Consider the following 21,923-nt stretch of genomic DNA (forward strand, 5'->3'; position numbering starts at 1 on the left):
TAGATAACTCTTTGTAATGCAGATATTTTGATTAATCGGAAAATTACATTACACTAATATCCTAGTCAATTAAATGTCCATGTAGCACTGTGGTCCCACTTTGCAGAGTGACTATAATTGCCTTGCTTTGCCGTTAGTGATTGCTCTAGAGTGTGAAATAATTGTAAGTGTATGAAGGCTCTTGTAGAGAGAAACTTCACCTATGCTTGTGGCATTCACTCTTAGAGCAATGAGTGCCTTCTGGGGAGAGTTAGCTCAACTGACTTCAAGTTTTTGCAGAGGGTCACCACAGTAAAGAAATCTATACCTACTAAGTATGCTAGATACTAAGATACTAGTATCTAGTATTATTACTAGATACTAAGTTTAGATTTCAGTGTGAAAAACTATAAATTTACCTTTTATTGCTGAGTTTAGTGATATAAATTCATCTAAAACATGAGTTAACAAAGTGGGATTTGGAAAGGAAATGTCATTGACCACTTGAGCTATGTACTTCATGGAATATGTTTTTGTAATAAAGCCCCTAGAAAATGAGGAAACTTATGAAAGAAGCTTTACATATGTATATGCATACATATCTGTTTAAAACTTACATTGGGCTAAGGTTAGAATACTTACTGGGGTCTAAAATGACAAACGGGGATGTGAGAATGTAAGCAAAGTAAAGCAAAGTAAACAAGGACTGTCAGTTCTTAATTTATTAGCAGCACATGCTTACCAGGAACCAGCTATCTAAAAGCCAATCTCCTGAGAACAAACAGCATTGACTCTGAAATTCAAATTTCCCAGAATGGAAAATGATGAGCCCTAGAATTTTAGAGTCTTGTCATTGAATTTGCAAAGTTCAGTTACACCACAGCCCAGCTACTTACCAACTGCCTTATTACTCTTCTCTTTGGGCCTACTTAACCCAACTAAAGAATCGGGGAATCAGACTAAATATCCCTAAAGGTCCTCCTAAAGACACATCCTCTGGTTTCAGACATTTTGAGTATCTAACTTAACATTCTGTCCCTGCAGGTGTTCTTTTTTATAGTATCCTTTTAGAGCTGTAGCCTATCTGCACAGGAGGGACTACAGGCAGGTTTGGAGTGCATGAGTTCATTATAAATATCATGTTTTATAAATTGATGCCAGTGTTCTTGACCTGTCTTGTGAATAACTAGGACCTTACTTCCTGTGCCACTCTCTCCTCTTTGCATCTTACACTTTCAGCTAATCTTAGAGGTATCCATTGAGTTCTGAGGACTTTCAGAACCATCATTCTCTTGTTTCCTTTCCTCTAGAGTTGTTTCTCTTCATTATTGTCCTTATTATGATTATGTGGTTTTTAAATTCTGATTATGAGGAAACTAAAAGAGTCTGATTATTGATCACTATGTTGAACCTCTAACTGTATTTCTTCAATGATTAGACATATTTTTCTTTTCTTTGAGATGGAATCTCACTCTGTAACCAGGCTGGAGTGCAGTGGCATGATCTCAGCTCACTGCAGCCCCCACCTCCCGGGTTCAAGCGATTCTCCTGCCTTAGCCTCCTGAGTAGCTGGGACTACAGACACATGACACCATGCCCAGCTAATTTTTGTGTTTTTAGTAGAGACGTTTCACCATGTTGGCTAGGATGGTCTTGATCTCTTGACCTCATGATCCACCTGCCTCAGCCTCTCAAAATGTTGGGATTATAGCTGTGTGCCACTGCACCTGGTTGACATATTTTTCATAATTAGTATTTCTAGTCAGCATGAGTTTTAAAATGTGCATACTTAGTTTGCTATTTTTCTTCCTTCAAGTCTCTGAAAATATTGATGGTGTCTCAAAATTAGTGATTTATTGATTGAAAACTTTTCATTGATCTATTCATATTTATTTATAATGTACCAAATCTAGTGCAATAAGTAGTCCCAGGAATTTTTTTCCCATTTTGGAGTTATACTTGAATTTCATTTATAGACCCAAGTTCATTTTTCTCTCCTCTGGCACATATATTCATAATCATCTTACCTTTCTTTTAGTTGTTACAGAAGAGGTAACTGCAGTGTGATGTTTATTCTTCACTCTTTCACCTGCCAATGGTTGCCAGAACTGTGTGATCCTATAAGTTTGCTGTACCCTTGATAAAAGGACTTACATTTTACAATCATTGCTATGGCTGTACTGGATCATAGATCCATAACTCTACAAGTTTGTCAAACATGACCAAATGCTACACCACAAACACTGATCTTTATTCTTTGCTTATTAAAAGAAGCAACCAACCAGGTTAATGGATTACAAGAGGAAAAAGAAATTGACCAAAGTAACTTTGGAAAATGGTATTTTGACTGGATAAGGCTTACACAAACTGAGTTGTATGTAAACACTGTATCTAGTTGGTAATTTTGTTTATCACAGGGACAAAAGTTAATTCTGATTTTACTTTTCATTTATACTAGGCTAGAGAAAATAAGTAAGTTGTAGAGAATGTGAACTAGATTCCTTATTGTTACAGAAGGAAGTTATAAGTTAGAAAGAGTAAAAAACTAGAAAAAATCCTGTGGTGCCAGATTAGAGTTAAAAATATCAATATATACACAGATAGATATGCAGATAAGATAGACTCACAGAGAGATACTACTTAGATAGATAGATAAATAGATAGATAGATAGATAGATAGATAGATAGATAGATAGATAGATAGATAGATTGATAAATATACAGATACATATAGGTAGAGATAGAGATCGATAGATGATGTATATACATGGGTTAGGACACACTATTCCTAGTTCTGTCTGCTAAGAGATACATGCATCTCATAAACAATGAGCATAAATCCTGGTTTCTAAATAACATTCTCCAATATAATGATTCATATCTCTGGAGCAATGGTTGTTTCTAGGACTGGAGCAGTGAAAACATAAGATGATCATGGAACATCCTGATGTGCCAGCAGGCCAGAAAGTGCTCAAAACACAAGGATGGGACACAAGTCATAATCCAAAGTAAAATACAAATAGACATGAGTCCATACTATGCAAATAAATTGTTAATTAAATGAATGAGAAGGAAGAGACTAATCTTTCCCATGGAAGAATTTCAAACAATTTATGTAGAAAACGTGAGGGCAAGGGAAAATCACCATTAGAACACTACAGTGATAGTTGCTGTTGGCAAGATCCAATGAGGAACCATATTAATGGGTGAAACTTGAGGAGGAAACAAATCTTTATAAGGCCTGTAAGTATCTTTAACTGAATATTTACTAATTACCATGGTTGTTTTAACATACATTCACAAATTTATTGTTATTTCTGTTTTAAGGAGGTGGAGTTTAATTTTCCTCTCCTTAAGTGTGGATTGGATTTAGTGACTCAATTTTAACATATAGAGGGTGGAAGGGAAAAATAATCTCGCAGACGAGGAACCTGGCAGACACAAGCTAAACCAAGTGATTGCAGTTCATGTCATCAGTGATTCCTTATCCCCATAGGATGTGATTAAAAGACCACCTCACCTCTGCAACATTTTTCCCTCAAATCCATAATCCTAGTCTAGTCAGACAAACATAAACCAAAGGAACTCCACACATATCCAACTGGTTTTCAGCAAAAGTGTCAAGGTCATGAAAAACAGGAAAGACTCAGACACTGTCACAGGGGTCAAAGACACTAAGAAATCATGATGACCAAACACAGCACAGTACACTATATTGAATCCCAGAACAAATAATAATAAAGTGACAAAATCCAAATGAAATGTCTAGTTACAGTATTATACCAAGGTTAATTTATTTTAGTATTATTAAATATAGTTACATGAGATGTTAACCTCAGGGGAAGTTAAAGGCATATTGAAACCATCCATACTATCTCTGGAAATCTTCTTGAAATCTAAAATTACTTAAAAAAAAAAAAAAAAAAAAATTTAAACCAGGGAAGAGGCTGAAGTGGGATAGGTGTGGTGGCTCACGCCTGTAATCCCAGCACTTTGGGAGGCGGAGATGGGCAGAATCACTTGAGCCCAGGAGTTTGAGACCAGCCTAGCCAACATAATGAAACCCTGTCTCTACTAAAAATACAAAAATTAGTTGAGTATAGTTGTGGGCACTTGTAATCCCCACTACTCAGGAGGCTTAGGCCAGAGAATTCCTTGAACCCAGGAGGCGGAGGTTGCAGTGAGCTGAGATTGCACCACTGCACTTCAACCTGGGTGACAGAAAAATAGGAGGACCAGGTAAGCAGGGCTCTCTTATCTTAATAGGGAGGTCTGAGAAGTTCTGGCACCATTGTCATATGTTCCTAACAGAACAGAATGCCAGGGCTGGGCCATGTCTGGGGAACAGCCTCAGGATAGAGTAGACAGCAGATAAAAGAACTGAGGCCACACCCTAGAAAGAACAGAAATATATACTTATACAGAGAGAAATATCCATATAAACAAGCTTATACTGCTCTGATGATAAATGTAAGATGATTGACAGAACACTAATTCATAGCTACTCTTATGTCAGAAAATATAAACACTATTAAAACAAAATGTTTACATAGATCCAAGCTTATATTATGAAATTAGAACTTCTCATTGTTCTTGAGGTGGAGGTGTGCACAACAATGGCGGACCCTGCAAGATTGCTCAGGTACAGGATCATTTGGGAACCCTGAGCATGGCCCCCTGAGCCAATATATAACATGATTGGTCAGGCTGGTTCTGCCTTCAAGAACACAGATTCCACTTTAGCTGAGAGAAGGTAATGTTGGGAACAAGGCCCCCAAAATCTGGCCATAAACTGGCCCCAAAACTGGCCATAAACAAAATCTCTGCAGCACTGTGACATGTTCGTGAAGGCCATGATGCCCATGCTGGAATATTGTGGGTTTACTGGAATGAGGGTGAGGAACACCTGGCCCACCTAGGGCAGAAAACTGCTTAAAGGCGTCCTTAAACTACAAACAATAGTATGAGTGATCTGTGCCTTAAGGAAATGCTCTTGCTGCAGAGAAATAGCCAAACCCATCCCTTTATTTTGGCCCATCTCTTTTTTCCCATAAGGAATACTTTCAGTTAATCAAATATCTATAGAAATAAAGCTTATCACTGGCTTGCTGTTAATAAATACGTGGGTAAATCTCTGTTCAAGGCTGTCAGCTCTGAAGGCTGTGAGATTCCTGATTTCCCACTCCACACCTCTATATTTCTGTGTGTGTGTCTTTAATTCCTCTAGCTCTGCTGGGTTACAGTTTCCCCGACTGAGCTGGTCTTGGCAAATGGCGTCCATTGTGGGGGCTTGAATCCAGGTTGAAGCGTCGCTGGAGCGACCATTGGAGAATGTGGAATTAACTGGAAGACACCTAAGTACTCTTAAAGCAATCCCTGTAGTGAGCAAGAAGGGGAGCTTGAAAGCATCAGGGTAACAATGGGACAAGTGTGGACTCTGGTTCATTCCACCTTGGAACTTTTTCACACTGATGATGAGGAGGAAGGAGAATATAATGAAGTAACAGAAGTGGTTACAGAGCAGGTTTGTTTGCCAGCTAAAGCTAAAGGGGCAAAGAAAAGAGAGGTTCATCCCTACCCTTCTGCACCCCCTCATTATTATTTTGAAGAAAAAGAGTGGCCTGACCCTCCAGATCTTTCTTTTCCAGAGGACATTGGGTGAAAAGTAGTTGTGCCAGTGACTGAGCAGTGCCTCAAGTGACTCCTCTTAGTTCTATTCAGGCAGGAATTCAGCAAGCTAGATGAGAGGGCGATTTAGAGGCTTGGCAGTTCCCTGTTAGAATACACCTCACCCCCCAGATCACCAGGGAAATATTATAGCTACATTTGAGCCTTTTCTTTTAAATTTGGGAAAGCACATTTAGTTCATTATATCAAGCCTGTGATGGTATCGGAGGTAATCTGCATAAATCTACTCTGCTAGCACAGGCAATGGCAGGACTCAGAGTGGATAAAGGAAATACTCCATTTCCTGGAGCTTGTTTTAACTGTGGGAGGCAGGGTCATACTAAAAAAGAATATAGAAAAAAATCAGTGAGTCATTACACCAGATGGGCAGAAGAAGAAAACAAAACAAAACAAAACAAACAAACAAAAAAAAAAAAAACAAAACTCTGCTGAGACTGAAATATGTCCAAAATGTAAAAAAGGAAAACATTGGGCTAATCAGTGTCATTCTAAGTTTGATAAAGATGGGAACACGATCTTGGGAAATGGCATGAGGGGCCCGTCCCGGGCCCCATTCCAAACCTTGGCATTTCCAGCTTAGGCCATTCCCTAACTCCTATACAATGTCTGTCCCCCACCACAGCTGGTAGTGCCACAGTAGCTTTATGCTGCACAAACACTGTGAGCCTTCTGCCTGGAGAGCCCCTGCAAAAGGTCCCAACAGGAGTCTGTGGACCCTTGCCAGTGGGGATGATAGGATTACTTCTAGGCAGGTCTAGTTTAAATTTAAAAGGGGTACAAATACATACAGAAGTCATTGAATCAGATTACAATGGAGAAATTCAAACTGTTATATCTACTTCTGTTCTCTGGAAAGCAGAGCCGGGAGAGTGTATAGCACAGCTCCTGATTGTGCTATATGTGGGAATGGGGAAAAGTGAAATTAAATGAACAGAAGGATTTGGAAGCACAAATAAACAAGGCAAAGCAGCTTATTGAGTGAATCAAACTACTGATAAATGCCCTACCTGTGAAATAACTATTCAGGGAAAGAAATTTAAAGGTTTGGTAGATACAGCAGTGGATATTTCAATCATTTCTCTACAGCACTGGCCATCCACGTGGTCAATTCAATTCACTCAATTTAACATAGTTGGAGTTGGTAAAGCAGCTGAAGTGTACCAAAGTTATATTTCGCACTGGGAAGGGCCCAATGGACAACCTGGGACTATTCAAACAATTATAACTTCTGTACCTGTAAATGTACGGGGAGGAGAGTTATTACAACAATGGGGAACACAAGTTCTAATTCTAGAACAATTAAATGGCCCTTAAAATCAACATATGATGCATAAAATGGGTTATGTCCCTAGTATGGGACTAGAAAAAATTTTCCCAAGTTTTGAAAGAATCACTTCAAGCAGAAAGACAAAGTTCCTGCCAAAGATTAGGGTATCATTTTTGATGGCGGTCATTGTTAGGCCTCCAAATCTTTTACCTTTAAAATGTTTAACAGATAAGCCAATTTGAGTAGAACAATGTCTGCTAAGTAAAGAGAAACTGGAGACTAGATAAATTAGTTACTGAACAATTAGAAAATGGGCACATAGCTCCAACATTTTCCCCTTGGAATTCTCCAGTTTTCATAATTAAGAAAAAACCAGGTAAAAGGAGAATGTTAACTGACTTAAGAGCCATCAGTTCAGTTATACAACCTATGGTAGCATCACAGCCAGGATTGCCTTCTCCTGCTGTAATTCCAAAAAACTGGCCTTTAATACTCATAGATTTAAAAGACTGTTTCTTTACCATTCCCTTAGCAGAGTAAGACTGTGAACGGTTTACATTTACAATTCCTGTGGTAAACAACCTGCAGCCTGCTAAGCATTTTCATTTTTTCACAGATGGGTCTAGTAATGGTAAAGCTTCTTATTCTGGATCAAAAGGTAAAGTTTTCCAGATGCCCTATACTTCAGCTCAAAATGAAAAGCAGAGCTTGTAACTGTAATTGAGATATTGACTGCTTTTGATATGCCTATTAATGTGATTTCTGATTCTTCATATGTGGTTCATTTCATATAGTTAATTGAAAATGCTTAGTTGTGATTTCATACAGATGAACAACTGATGACGTTATTTACCCAATGGCAAATAGCAGTTAGGAGTAGAATGCACCCCTTTTACATCACTCACATTAGGGCTCATACAACTCTTCCAGGACCTTTGACTGAAGGGAATCAAGTGACTGATTGCCTAGTTGCTAATGCAATATCTAATGCTAGACACTTTCACAATTTAACCCTTGTTAATGCCTCTGGTCTCAAAAGCAGAAACAGCATTACCTGGAAAGAAGCTAAAGGTATTATCCAGCAATGCCCAACTTGCCAAATGGTATATTCCTCATCTTTTACAGGAGGAGTTAATCCTCAAGGATTGGAACCTAATTCTCTTTGGCAAATGGAGGTCACACATGTTCCCTTGTTTGGGAGACAAGCTTATGTACATGTATGTGTGGACACCTTTTCTCAATTTGTCTGGGCTACATGCCAATCAGGAGAGTCTTCTGCCTGTTTTAAATATCACCTTTTGCAGTGTTTTGCGGTGATGGGCATTCCAACTTCTATTAAAAGAGATAATGCCCCAGGCTGTACTAGCCAAGTTCAAGCTACATTTTTCTCTATGTGGAATATTAAACACATTACTGGTATCCAATACAATTCCCAAGGACAAGCCATACTGGAAAGAATGCATCTAACCCTAAAAGAGCAGTTGCAAAAGCAGAAAGGGGGAAATAGAGAATATGGAACAACACAGATGCAGCTGAATCTAGCATTATTAACTTTAAATTTTTTGAGCCTGCCCAATGGCCAGATGTTATCGCAGCTGAACAGCATCTACAGGAACCAGCTGCAAAGACAGAAGCAGAACAACAGATTTGGTGGAGACATCCGATAATAAAAAATCAGGAAATAAGTAAAATAATAATTTGGAGTAGAGGTTATGCTTTTGTTTCTCCAGGCCAAAATCTACAGCCAATTTAGATTCCATCAAGCCACCTGAAACCTTATCATGAGCCAGATGCTGAGGAAGAGATTCTGGGAGGATCCCAAGGACTCGTCTAGTTGCACCCATGTCAATGCTGATGAGGAACACCCATCAAACACAGTCATCCACTGGGGACAGATCAAGAAGCTGTCGTATGGCAGAAGTAAACTTGAGGAAAGTGGGACAACCAGTCACAATGAGTAATTTAATGGTAGCTGTGATAGTGGTTATAACCACTGCCATGAGTATCCCTTCAATAAGAGCTGACACAGGGAACAATTATACTTATTGGGCACATTTATCAATCTTGGCTGGCAATAATGCCTAGATATAATCACTCTATGTGCAGTTACACATGCTTTCTGATCTCTGTATTTACCATAATAAATCTGCTCCTATAGTTGAGGCATACCACACTCAAAAACCTATTTGTAAACAAAATTGAACCTGATCAGAAAAAATGAACATACTTGTTGAGGAAGATTGCATTGCAAACCAGGTAGAGGTGCTGCACAATGATTCCTATGGGATTATTATTAATTGGTCACCTAAGGGGATGTTTAGCTTGAATTGCACCTCTCAGTCTGCATGCCACAGCCACACTATGTTCAGATGATCTGAACAAAATGGTCAAATGGCAAAAATGATAAGAAGTACAGCAAAAGTTCCTCTTATCTGGAACCATGGTGGTATAGTGGCACCTCAACCGCAAGTAATATGGCTCATTGTAAGAGCTAAACATAAGCATTTGTGGAAACTATTAATAGCTAATAGCTCTTAATAAGATCAAAATTTGGAACAGAATTTAAAAAGCATCTAAAAAGACATTTTACAAACTTGTCTTTGAATATTGCAAAATTAAAGGACAAATATTTAAAGCATCCCAGGCACACCTGACCTTAATGCCAAGAACTGGAGTGTTTAAAGGAGCTGCAGATAGATTAGCCACTAGTAGCCCATTAAAATGGATAAAAACACTTGGAAGCTCTGTGATTTCAATGACGATTGTGCTTTTAATCTGTGTTGTTTGTCTTTGTATAGTCTGCAGATGTGGATCCTGACTCCTGTGAGAAGTAGCTCAATGTGACAAAGCTGCCTTTGCTTTTATCGATTTGCAGATCAAAGAAGGGGGACATGTTGGGAACAGTTCCCTCCCACCAAATCTGGCCATAAACTGTCCCTAAACCTGGCCATAAACAAAATCTCTGAAGCACTGTGACATGTTCGTGATGGCCATGACACCCACGCTGGTAGGTTTTGGGTTTACCGGAATGAGGGCAAGGAACACCTAGCTCACCCAGGGCAGAAAACCACTTAAAGGCATTCTTAAGCCACAAACAATAGCATGAGCGATCTGTGCCTTAAGGACATGCTCCTGCTGCAGATAACTAGCCAAACTGATCACTTTATTTTGGCCCATCCCTTTGTTTCCCATATGGAATACTTTTAGTTTACCTATAATCTATAAAAATAATGCTTATCACTGGCTTGTTGTTAATAAAGATGTGGGTAAATCTCTGTTCAAGGCTCTCAACTCTGAAGGCTGTGAGACCCCTGATTTCCCACTCTACACCTGTATATTTCTGTGTATGTGTCTTTAATTCCTCTAGTACTGCTGAGTTAGGGTCTCCCCAACTGAAGCTGTTCTCAGCAAGGTAATATTTTTGTAAATTGCATTTTGGTTTATCTATACTGTTTTAGAATGTAGGGGTTTCTCTAGATCCTCTGTTACTTCAGGTGTGACATTTTATGCATGTCACTTGTTGCAGCCTACTGTTGTCCACATTCTGCCATGTGATGTGGAGAATCCTCATCTCCATGTAGACGCATTTCTCCTCACTCTGCAACATAATTTACATGCATGAAGAACTATATCAGACCATGGAGTAATTTTTGCTTCAGTCATCACCGTTTAGAAAAACTCAAGAAGGCTAACCTATTGTATTTATCCATTATTTTATTATTTCTATTTTTCTTCATTCCTGATGTTTCCTTCTTTTATCATTTTGTTTCTGAATTAAGAACTCCTTTAGTGACATCTTTAAAAAGGTTGCTGTGTCATTCCTTGAGTCCCAGGTACCCCTGGCAGCCCTCAGTGTGGATCTGGGATACATAGTGTGGGCACCAGCTGTAGGAGGTCTTGAAATTGTGGCAGGGGTTCTGCATCTGACCTAAGAGATAAGGTACCAGCACTTCTGAAACCAGACAGAATTGGAAGGAAGCCATATTTCAAGGTGATTATCTGTATTTATGAGGATTAATCTTTTGGATAATCTGGAAGACCTGGGGGACTCACTGGAAAGATAAGGTAATAATTTTAATAAATATTTAAGGGCTAAACAAAGTTGAGGCTGGTAGGACCAGGGAGAAGCAGCTGCATGTTACATATTGAGATCATCTAAAGACAGGAAATTGATGTTTTATATGAGGTTGATTTTGAAGAGTAAGGAGGCATATCTGGTCCCCAGAACCAACCCATCCTAATTACCTGTTCTCTCCTGATTGTGAAGTCTATGAAAAGAAACACACAGGTCATTTTCAGAAAACGAAGACATGGTGTTAGTAGCAAAATCTTACTGTGGGTTGAATGAGCATTTATGAGCTGTCAGGAAGGAGCAATTCATTGCTCTGTTGTCCAGTCAAGAATAGGAGACACTAAGAGCTTGGCCAGGGCTTCGACTTAAGCTCCTTGTGAATAGCCTTGTCCTATGCTCCTGGATGTGCAGTTCACCATCTGCAGAGTGTGGCCAGTTTGCCTGATGTGAGGAATCACATGCACTGTGAGCTGTCCCTTACAGCAAGAAGTCCACAAATAGGACCTTTCCCTGGCTACAGTAAGTGAGGTCAGCTGGGTTCTGGAGCTGCCTAGGCCTGGCTCCACACTCCAGGGATGGGAGTTTTAGTGCCCTGGAGGGAGCCTCTACCTGTGACTGCTTTAGGGCTGCCATGAGAACCATGGTCTATATGGCGTCTGTGAGCTGAGATGGGGGAAAGAGGAGACATCACTGGGCTGGAGAGGTCAACAGGGATATGGAAGTGTCTTTTATTTCAATTAAGTTTTCTAGTCATCAAACCTCTTTGAGGTACAGAATCAGCTCTGAAATTGTCAAAGTGTTTTGATCATAGTATTCAAGGATTTATTTTTGAACTGAGATTTACATTACTATATATTTGCAGTAATGTTTTTGTTAAAAGTTGTAATGCATTTAGCCAGAACTCAGTGTCTGTGAGAAAGAAAAGATACTAGAACTTCTTACTACCTTCTATGATGTAAAATATAAAATTATATAATGTAACCGTTGACTTTCCTGTTTTAAAAAATCATATAATCAAAAAAATGTATAGTCTGTATATTTTTGTTTTAATCAGTATATACTCATCCATGGGTACGTTAATTTCTCTCACATAATACAATTATAAAATATGTATTTTGGAATAATGTGATGCACAGATTCATGATGCAATATAGTATAAATTAATTCTTTTTTATTATAGTTGTCTAATGCTGTGTCAGCTTCTCAACAAGAGGTCAAGCCCCAAAGGACCTAATGAATACAAATGGCTTGAGTGTTCAGCACAGCCCACATGGGTGGCACCCTGGACAACTGAATGCCTGCTGACCTACTTTCTGAAATATTTCTGCACATCAATTTACCTATGTCTGCTTGGATGAAGTTGAAAAAACTCAATAGTCTCATAATAGAATTTTAAATTCTTTAATGTTCCCAGCAGTTGAACCCAATGCCATGGATGTGGTTTAAACCACCCCCCATGGTTTAAACCAAGTCTTGTATGCAGCACCACCCAACTGCATGCAAGACTTAAGAATCAGAGGTAAGAAGGTGGTTGGAAGTCATCCAGATTCTACAACATATGTAGTGCTGAGTCAGTTCAGCTCTAAAACAATGCATTTGGTAAAACGATGGATTTATACAGGAATTTTCCAAACGGGAGGTGTGGAAAATAGCATATGGAGATTTGACAGCAGATATGTGGAAAGTTAAAAAGAAAGGCAGAAATGCAAATCGTTTCTCACTCCACACCTAGGGCAGTTTTGAGCAGCTTGGATGCTAAACATACAGGAGACAAATTCAGGAACCTTATTGACTTTCCCACACTGCCCATTTTCCAAAACAAAAAGAACAACAATAAAAGCATATCCAGGGGAAAAAAGAATCAGAATGCCACAAATTTTACAGAAGCTATGGAAATAGTTCTGGCTCACACTGCCTGTGACTATTATAATAAAATCAGTCACTAATATAATTTGAAATTTAGGAAGGAAACAAACTGTCTTGTTAGGGTATCTATCTCACTGTACCTACTAAGAGAGGCTATGAGTGCTCCAAGAGTAATTTGAATTCCACATGTGTCATTTCCCTTGAAACATTTTCTTGCCAGGCATTTTATACTTTAAAATTTGTGTGGGAAATTTCTAACAATGGACCTGTTATTATTTTTTCACATTATCTCTACATTTTTCATTATTATTTTTATACATTTCAATGTATAAAATGTATTTCAAAAATGAAATACATTTCATCTTTGCATTCTCACTAGGGATCTTTTCTATCACATGAATGGAGTATAAAGAAACTTCTGGAGTACTAGATCAGGCTTTCAAATTTGTCAGTCAGGCACCATTTTCACCCTTTGGTTCATGGGTCACTGCACAATGTAAAACAATGGATGTGCCTATGCAGTTCATATTGGCTGGGGGCTCAGTCACTGTGGCAGATTTACTGTGGTAAAAACTAATACCCAAAATGTTCCTTAAGAAATAAGAAAGGATCAGCTGAGTGAGAATATATCTATAAAACTATTTTACTCAAGAGGAGACTAAAGATTGTGAGCGGGGTGATCAATGGCTCATGACTGTAATCCCAGCATTTTGGAGGCTGAGGCAGGCAGATCACCTGAAGTCAGGAGCTCAAGACCAGCCTGGCCAACTATGGTGAAAGCCTCTCTCTACTAAAAGTACAAAAATTAGCTGGGCGTGGTGGTGGGCACCTGTAATCCCGGATACTCGAGAGGCTGAGGCAGGAGAATCTCTAGAACCTGGGAAGCAGAATTTGAAGTGAGCCAAGATCATACCATTGCACTCCAGCCTGGGTGATTGAGCGAGATCTGTCTGAAAAGAAAGAAAGAAAGAAAGAAAGAAAGAAAGAAAGAAAGAAAGAAAGAAAGAAAGAAAGAAAGAAAGAAAGAAAGAAAGAAAGAAAGAAAGAAAGAAAGAAAGAAGAAGGAAGGAAGAAAGGAAAGAAGGAAGAAGGAAGGAAGGAAGGAAGGAAGGAAGGAAGGAAGGAAGGAAGGAAGGAAGGAAGGAAGAAAGAGAAAGAAAGAAAGGAAGGAAAGAAGGAAGGAGAAAGAAAGAGAGAGAGAGAGAAAGAAAGAAAGAAAGAAAGAAAGAAAGAAAGAAAGAAAGAAAGAAAGAAAGAAAGAAAAAGAGAGAGAGGAAGAAAGAAAGAAAAAGAAAGAAAGAAAGAAAGAAAGAAAGAAAGAAAGAAAGAAAGAAAGAAAGAAAGAAAGAAAGAAAGAAAGAAAACATAGATTGTGAGATACTTTTCTTTCATTGAAATCACTGTCATAATTTGAACAACCCAAGCAGGGAGAAGCCAGAGCCAGGCACATTTCCCTAAGACCTCACAACAGGTGTTTTATTTATTTATTTATTTGTTTGTTTATTTGAGACAGAATTTTGCTCTTGTTGCTCAGGCTGGAGTGTGATGGCACAATCTCTATTCACAACCTCAGCTTCCCAAAGTGCTAGGATTACAGGCAAGACCACCATATCCAACCCACAACAGGTGTTTTAGTGGTTCATGAGGATATTGATAAACAGCTAGATTGGACTTAGGGATAAATTAATTAAGCCTTTGCCAAGACCAGCTCAGTCAGGGAGACCATAACCCAGCGGTGCTAAAGGAATTAAAGACACACACACAGAAATACAGAAGTGTGAAGGGGGAAATCAAGGACCTCACAGCCTTCAGAGCTGACAACCCCAAACAGAGATTTGCCCACGTATTTATTAACAGCAAAGCAGTCATTAGCATTGTTTCTATAGATAATAAATTGACTAAAAGTATCCTTTATGGGAAACGAAGGGATGGGCCGAATTAAAGGAATAGGTTGGGCTAGTTAACTGCAGCAGGAGCATGTCCTTAAGGCACAGATCGCTCATGCTATTGTTTGTGGATTAAGAATGCCTTTAAGCAGTTTTCCGACCTGGGTGGGCCAGGTGTTCCTTGCCCTCATTCCCGTAAACCCACAACTTTTCAGCTTGGGCTTTAGGGCCATTATGAACATGTTACAGTGCTGCAGAGATTTTGTTTATGGCCAGTTTTGGGGCCAGTATATGGCCGGATTTTGGGGGGCCTGCTTCCAACATGTCCCCCTTCTCTGATTTGCAAATCAATGAAAACAAGGGCAGCTTTGTCATGGTGAACTACATCTCACAGGAGTCAGGATCCACATCTGCAGACTATACAAAGACAAACAACACAGATTAAAAGCAAAATCGTCATTGAAATCACAGAGCTTCCAAGTGCTTTTATCCATTTTAATAGGTTACTAGCTGCTAATTTGTCTGCAGGTCCTTTAAGCACTCCATTTCCTGGCATTAAGGTCAGGTGTGCCTGGGACGCTTTAAATATTTGTTCTTTAATTTTGCAGTATCCAAAGACAAGTTTGTGTCTTTCTAGATGCTTTTTTTTAATTCTTTCCCAAATTTTGATCTTGTTAAGAGCTATTAGTAGTTTCCAGAAATCCTTATGTTTAGTTCCTAGAGCGGACCATACCATTTGAGTTTGAGGTGCGACTATACTGCCATGGTTCCAGATAATAGGAACTTTTGCTATACTTCTTATCATTTCTACCATCCGACCATTTTGTTCAGATCATCTGAACATAGTGTGGCTGTGGCATGCAGACTGAGAGGTGCAACTCAAGCTAAACATCCCCTTGGGGACCAATTGATAATGATCCCATAGGAATTGTTGTGCAGCACTTCTGCTTGGTCTGCAATGCAATCTTCCTAAACAAGTACGTTCATTATTTCTAGCCAGGTTCTATTTTGTTTACAAATAGGTTTTTGATTGTGGTATGCCTCAATTATAGGAGATTTATTATGGTAAATACTGAGATCAGAAAGCATGTGTAACTGTGTCAGCATGATTGCATCCAGGAATTATTGCCAGCCAAGATTTATAAATATGCCCAATAAGTATAACTGTTCTCTGTGTCAGCCCTTATTGAAGGAATACTCACAGTAGTAGTGATAACCGTTATCATAGCTACCACTAAATTATTCATTGTGACTTGTTGTCCCTCTTTCCTCAGATTTTCTTCTGCCATTTGTGACAGCTTCTTGATCTGTCCCCAGGTAGGTGGCTGTGTTCAAAGGGTGTTGCTCATGACAGTTGGGGTCCACCTCAGCATCAGCCTCAACATGGCTGCAACCAGGGGGGTCCTTGGGATCCTCCTGGAATCTCTTCCTTGGCATTTGGCTCATGATAAGGTTTCAGGTGGCTTGATGATATCCAAATTGGCTGCTGATTTTGGCCTGGAGAAACACCAGCATAACCTCTACCCCAAGTTATTTTACCTATTTCCCAAATTTTTGTTATCAGATCTCTCCACTAAATCATTTGTTCTGCTTCTATCTTTGCAGCTGGTTTTTGTAGATGCTGTTCAGCTGCTGATAACATCTGGCAATTGGGCAGGCTCAAAAAATTTAAAGTTAATAATGCTAGGTTCAGTTGCATCTATGGGTTCCATATTGTCTGTCTCCCCTTTTCTGCTTTTGCAGCTGCTGTTTTAGGGAGAGATTAATTCTTTCCACTATGGGTTGTCCTTGAGAATTGTATGGGATACTAGTAATGTGTTTAATATTCCACATAGAGAAAAATGTAGCTAGAGCTTGGCTAGAATAGCCTGGGGCATTACCTGTTTCAGTAGAAGCTGGAGGGCCCATCACCACAAAAGATGATATTTAACACAGACAGAAACTCTCCTGATTGGCATGTAGCCCAGAAGAAGGGAGAAAAGATGTACACACATACATGTACATAAGCTAGTCTCCCAAAAGAGGTAACATGTGTGACATCTATTTGCCAAAGAGAGCTACATTCCAGTCCTCAAGGATTAACTCCTCCTGTAAAAGATGAGGAATGTACCATTTGGCAAGTTGGGCATCACTGGATAATACCTTTAGCTTCTTTCCAGGTAATGCTGTTTCTGCTTTTGAGACCAGAGGCATTAACACGGGTTAAATTGTGAAAGTGTCTACCATTAGATATTGCAGTAGCAACTAGGCAATCAGCCATTTGATTCCCTTTGGTCAAATGTCCTGAAAGGTGTGTATGAGCCCTTATGTGTGTGATGTATACAGGGTGCATTCTAACTGCTGTTTGCAATTGGGTAAATAAAGTAATCAGTTGTTCATCTGTATGAAATCATAACTGAGCATTTTCAATTAACTGTGTGGAATGAACCATGTATGAAGAATCAGAAATCACATTAATAGGCATATCAAAAGCAGTCAATACCTCAATTATAGCTATGAGCTCTGCTTTTGGGTTTGAGCTGAAGTATAGGGTGTCTGAAAAGCTTTACCTTTTGATCCAAAATAAGAAGCTTTTCCATTACTAGACCCATCTGTAAAAACATTTTCAGCACCTTTAATTTGTTTAAATTCAGTTATTTTGGGGAGAATCCAATTAGTTAATTTCAAAAACTGAAACAGTTTCATTTTAGGCAAATTATTATCAAGAATACCACAAAGCCAGCTAAATGGGCTTGCCAACCAAGACTATTTATAAAAGTTTGCTGTATTTAGCCTTCATGAGAGGAACAATAATTTTTCCAGGATCATATCCATGTAATTTAACAATCCGAGTTCTCCCAATCCCTATCATAGTAGCGATTTGATCCAAATAAGGAGTTAGAGTCCGTGAATTAATATGTGGAAGAAAAAGCCTCTCTATTAAGTACTGTTCTTTGACAATAACAACAGTAGGTGAATGCTGAATTGAAAATATTAGCAAATCTAGAGTCTTCTCTGGATCTATTCAATTTATTTGAGCTTTATGGATTTGCTTCTCAATCAGTTGTAACTCTGCCTCAGACTCCTTTTTTAATTGCGAGGGCTAGTGAGACTAGGATTTCCTCTAAGGATACAAAATGGATTACTCATGGCATAGGTAGGAACACCTAGAGCAGGTCGTGTCCAATTAATGTCCCCTAGTAATTTTTGAAAGTCACTCAATGTTTTCAATTAATGCCTACATGTGGTTACTTTCTGTGGCACAATGGTAGTGTCACTTACTAAGGTCCCCAAGTAGGAGTAAGGAGTAGTAGTCTGAATTTTGTCAGGAGCTATAATTTAACCAGCACGAGAAATTGAATTTTGCAAGTGATCATAACATTGGAGTAATATTTCTTGAGAGGGGCAGCACAAAGTATATCATCCGTATAGTGAATAATGTAACACTGTGAAAATTTTTTATTAGTAGGTTCACTTGCTTGCCCCGTACACATCTGGCAAATTGTGGGACTGTTTAACATGCCCTGTGGCAACACTTTCCAATGATAATGCTTAGCAGGCTACAGGTTGTTTACTGCAGGAATTGTAAATGCAAACCCTTCACAGTCTTGCTCAGCTAAAGGGATAGTAAAGAAACAGTCTTTTAAATCTATGACTATTAAAGGCCAAGTTTTTGGAATTATAGCAGGATAAGGCAATCCTGGCTATAATGCTCCCATAGATTGTATAACTGAATTGATGGCTCTTAAGCCAGTTAACATTCTCCATTTACCTGATTTTTTCTTAATTATGAAAACTGGTGAATTCCAAGGGGAAAATGTTGGATCTATGTGCCATTTTCTAATTGTTCAGTAACTAATTTCTCTAAAGCCTCCAGTTGCTCTTTACTTAGTGGCCATTGTTTTATCCAAATTGGTTTATCTGTTAACCATTTTAAAGTTATAGGTTCTGGAGGCTTAACAATGGCCACCATCAAAAATGATATCCTAATCTTTGGTGGGAACTTTTTAAACCTTGCAAATTTTTTTCTAATCCCAAACCAGGGACATACCACATTTCATGCATCATATGTTGACTTTGCTGGCTATATAATTGTTCTGGAATTAGAGCTTGTGATCCTCATTGTAATAAATATCTTCCCCATAAATTTATAGGTAAGGAAGTTATAATTGGTTGAATAGTCCCAGGTTGTCCATCGGGTCCTTCAGGCCCTTCACAATGCAAAATATAACTACTTTGGTATACTTCAGGGGCTTTATCAACTCCATCTATGTTAAATTGAGTGGGTTGAATTGGCCATGCAGAAGGCCAGTGCTGTGGAGAAATGATTGAATGTCTGCTCCTGTATCTACCAATCCTTTAAAATTCATTCCCTGAATAGTTATTTCACAGGTAGGGCATTTATCAGTAATTTGATTTACCCAATAAGCTGCTTTGCCTTGTTTATCTGTGCTTCCAAATCCTCCTGTTCATTTCATTTCACTTTTTCCCATTCCCACATATGGCACAATCAGGAGCTGTGCTATGTGCTCTACTGACTCTGCTTTCCAGGGAACAGAAGTAGATATAACAATTTGAATTTCCCCATTTTAATCTGAATCAATGACTCCTGTATGTATTTGTACCCCTTTTAAACCTACAGTAGGTTTTCCTAAAAGTAATCCTATTGTCCCCCTTGGCAATGGTCCACAGATTCCTGTTGGGACCTTTTGCAGGAGTTACCCAGGCAGAAGGCTCACAGCTTTTTTTTCCAGCATAAATCTACTGCAGCACTACCAGCTGTGGTGGGGGACAGACATTGTACAGAGGTGAGGGAATGGCCTGAGTTGGAAATGCCCCAGTTTAGAAGAGGGCCCGGGATGGCCCCTCATGGTGTTTCCTGAAAATGGTTTCCCATTTTAATCAAACTTAGACTCATATTGATTAGCCCAATGTTTTCGTTTTTTACATTTTGGATATATTTCAGACTCAGCAGTTTTCCTTTTTTCCCCTATCTGGTGGCCTGGATTGCTGATTTTTTCTACATTCTTTTTTAGTATGACCATGCTTTCCACAGTTAAAACAAGCTCCAGGAAACGGAATATTTCCTTTATCCACTCTCAGTCCTGCCCTTACCTGTGCCAATAAAGTAACTTTATGCAGATTACCTCCAATACCATTACAGGCCTTGATATAATCAACTAAATGTGTTTTCCCTCTGATAGGTCACAGAGCAGCCTGGCAATCAGGATTAGCATTGCCAAAAGCTAATAACTGCAACACTATAATCCTGAACAGCCAAATCTGCAATCATCTTTTTAAGAGACTCCTGTAAATGAGCTATAAAATCAACATATGGCTCTCTTGGTCCCTGTTTTATAGCACTAAAGGAAGGGTATTGTTCTCCACCTGTAGTGATTTTTTCCCAAGTTCGAACACACACTCCGCTAAGCTGTTCTATGGTATCATCCTGCATGACCACTTGTGCATCTAAACCAGCCCAGTCGCCAACCCCCAAAAGTTGGTCTGCAGTTATATTAACTTGGGATTGAGCCTGGACATTGTGAGCAGCCTTAATGTAAACTTCGTCTGCCCACCTAGTTTTAAATTGTAAGAATTGAGCAGGAGTTAGACAAGCTTGAGTAAGAGTGTCCCAGTCAGTAGGGATCATCTGACTGGAAACAGCAACATTTTTTAACAGACCCATTATAAAAGGAGAACCTGGTCCATACTGATTTATAGCTTGTTTAAATTCTTTGAGTAATTTAAAAGGAAAAGGCTCAAATGTAGCTATGTTTCTCTGTTGATCTGGGGGGTGTATTCTAACAGGGAACTGCCAAGCCTCTAAATCACCCTGTCGTCTAGCTTGCTGAATTCCTGCCTGAATAGAACTAAGAGTGGTCGCTCAAGGCACTGCTTGAACAGTCACTGGTTCAACTACTTTTTGCCCAGTGTCCTCCAGAAAAGAAAGATTTGGAGGGCCATTTTCTTCAAAATAATAATGAGGGAGTGCAGAAGGGTAGGGATGAACCTCTCCTTCCTTTGCCGCTTTGGCTATAGCTGGTAAATAAACATGCTCTGTAACCTCTTCTGTTACTTCATTATACTCTCGTTCCTCCTAATCTTCAGTGTGAAAAAGTTCCAAGGTGAAACTAATCAGACCCCAAACTTGCCCCATGGTTACCCTGATCCTTCCAAGCTCCCCTTCTTACTCACCACAGGGATTTCTTTAAGAGTACTCAGGTGTCCTCTAGCTAGTTTTCCATTCCAAACATCACTCCAGTGACCCTCCGACCTGCATCTGAGACCCCATGATGGATGCCACTTGCTGAGACCACCTCAGTCAGGGAGACTATAACCCAGTGGCACTGGAGGAATTAAAGACACACACACAGAAATACAGAAATGTGAAGTGGGAAATCTGGGGTCTCACAGCCTTCAGAGCTGAGAGCCCAGAACAGAGATTTACCCACGTATTTATTAACAGCAAACCAGTCATTAGCATTGTTTCTACAGGTATTAAATTAACTAAAAGTATCCTTTATGGGAAATGAAGGGACGGACTGAATTAAAGGAATAGTTTGGGCTAGTTAACTGCAGCAGGAGCATGTCCTTAAGGAACAGATTGCTCATGCTATTGTTTGTGGCTTAAGAATGCCTTTAAGCAGTTTTCTGATCTGGGTAGGCCAGGTGTTCCTTGCCCTCATTCCTGTAAACCCACAACCTTCCAGCTTGGGCATTAGGGCCATTATGAACATGTTACAGTGCTGCAGAGATTTTGTTTATGGCCAATTTTGGGGCCAGTTTATTGCCAGATTTTGGGGGGCCTGCTCCCAAGAGCCCTCATATTTTATTGGTGAAAAGACAGACCCCAAGAGACAATAAAATAGATGCGTGGTTTCTACTGTAGGGTTGATCCTGTAACAATCTGGGTCTGAACTGTGCAGGTCCATTTACAGAGGATTTTAAAAAATAAATGCAGTAGGTCCGTATAGACAGTTTCCACATTTGAAACCAAACGTAGCAGGAAAATACAGTATTGGCCAAGTTCCAGGCCTACATGCACGGAGGGTCGACTTTTCCTACCCACAGGCTCCACAAGGCTGATTTCAGGACCTGAGCATGCATGGATTTGTGCCAAGACCAGCTCGGTTGTGGAGAGCCCAACCCAGCGGTGCTAGAGGAATGAATATAAACACAGAGAAAT

The sequence above is a fragment of the Macaca thibetana genome, chromosome 9 (genome assembly GCF_024542745.1).
Source record: "Macaca thibetana thibetana isolate TM-01 chromosome 9, ASM2454274v1, whole genome shotgun sequence".
NCBI lineage: Eukaryota > Metazoa > Chordata > Mammalia > Primates > Cercopithecidae > Macaca > Macaca thibetana.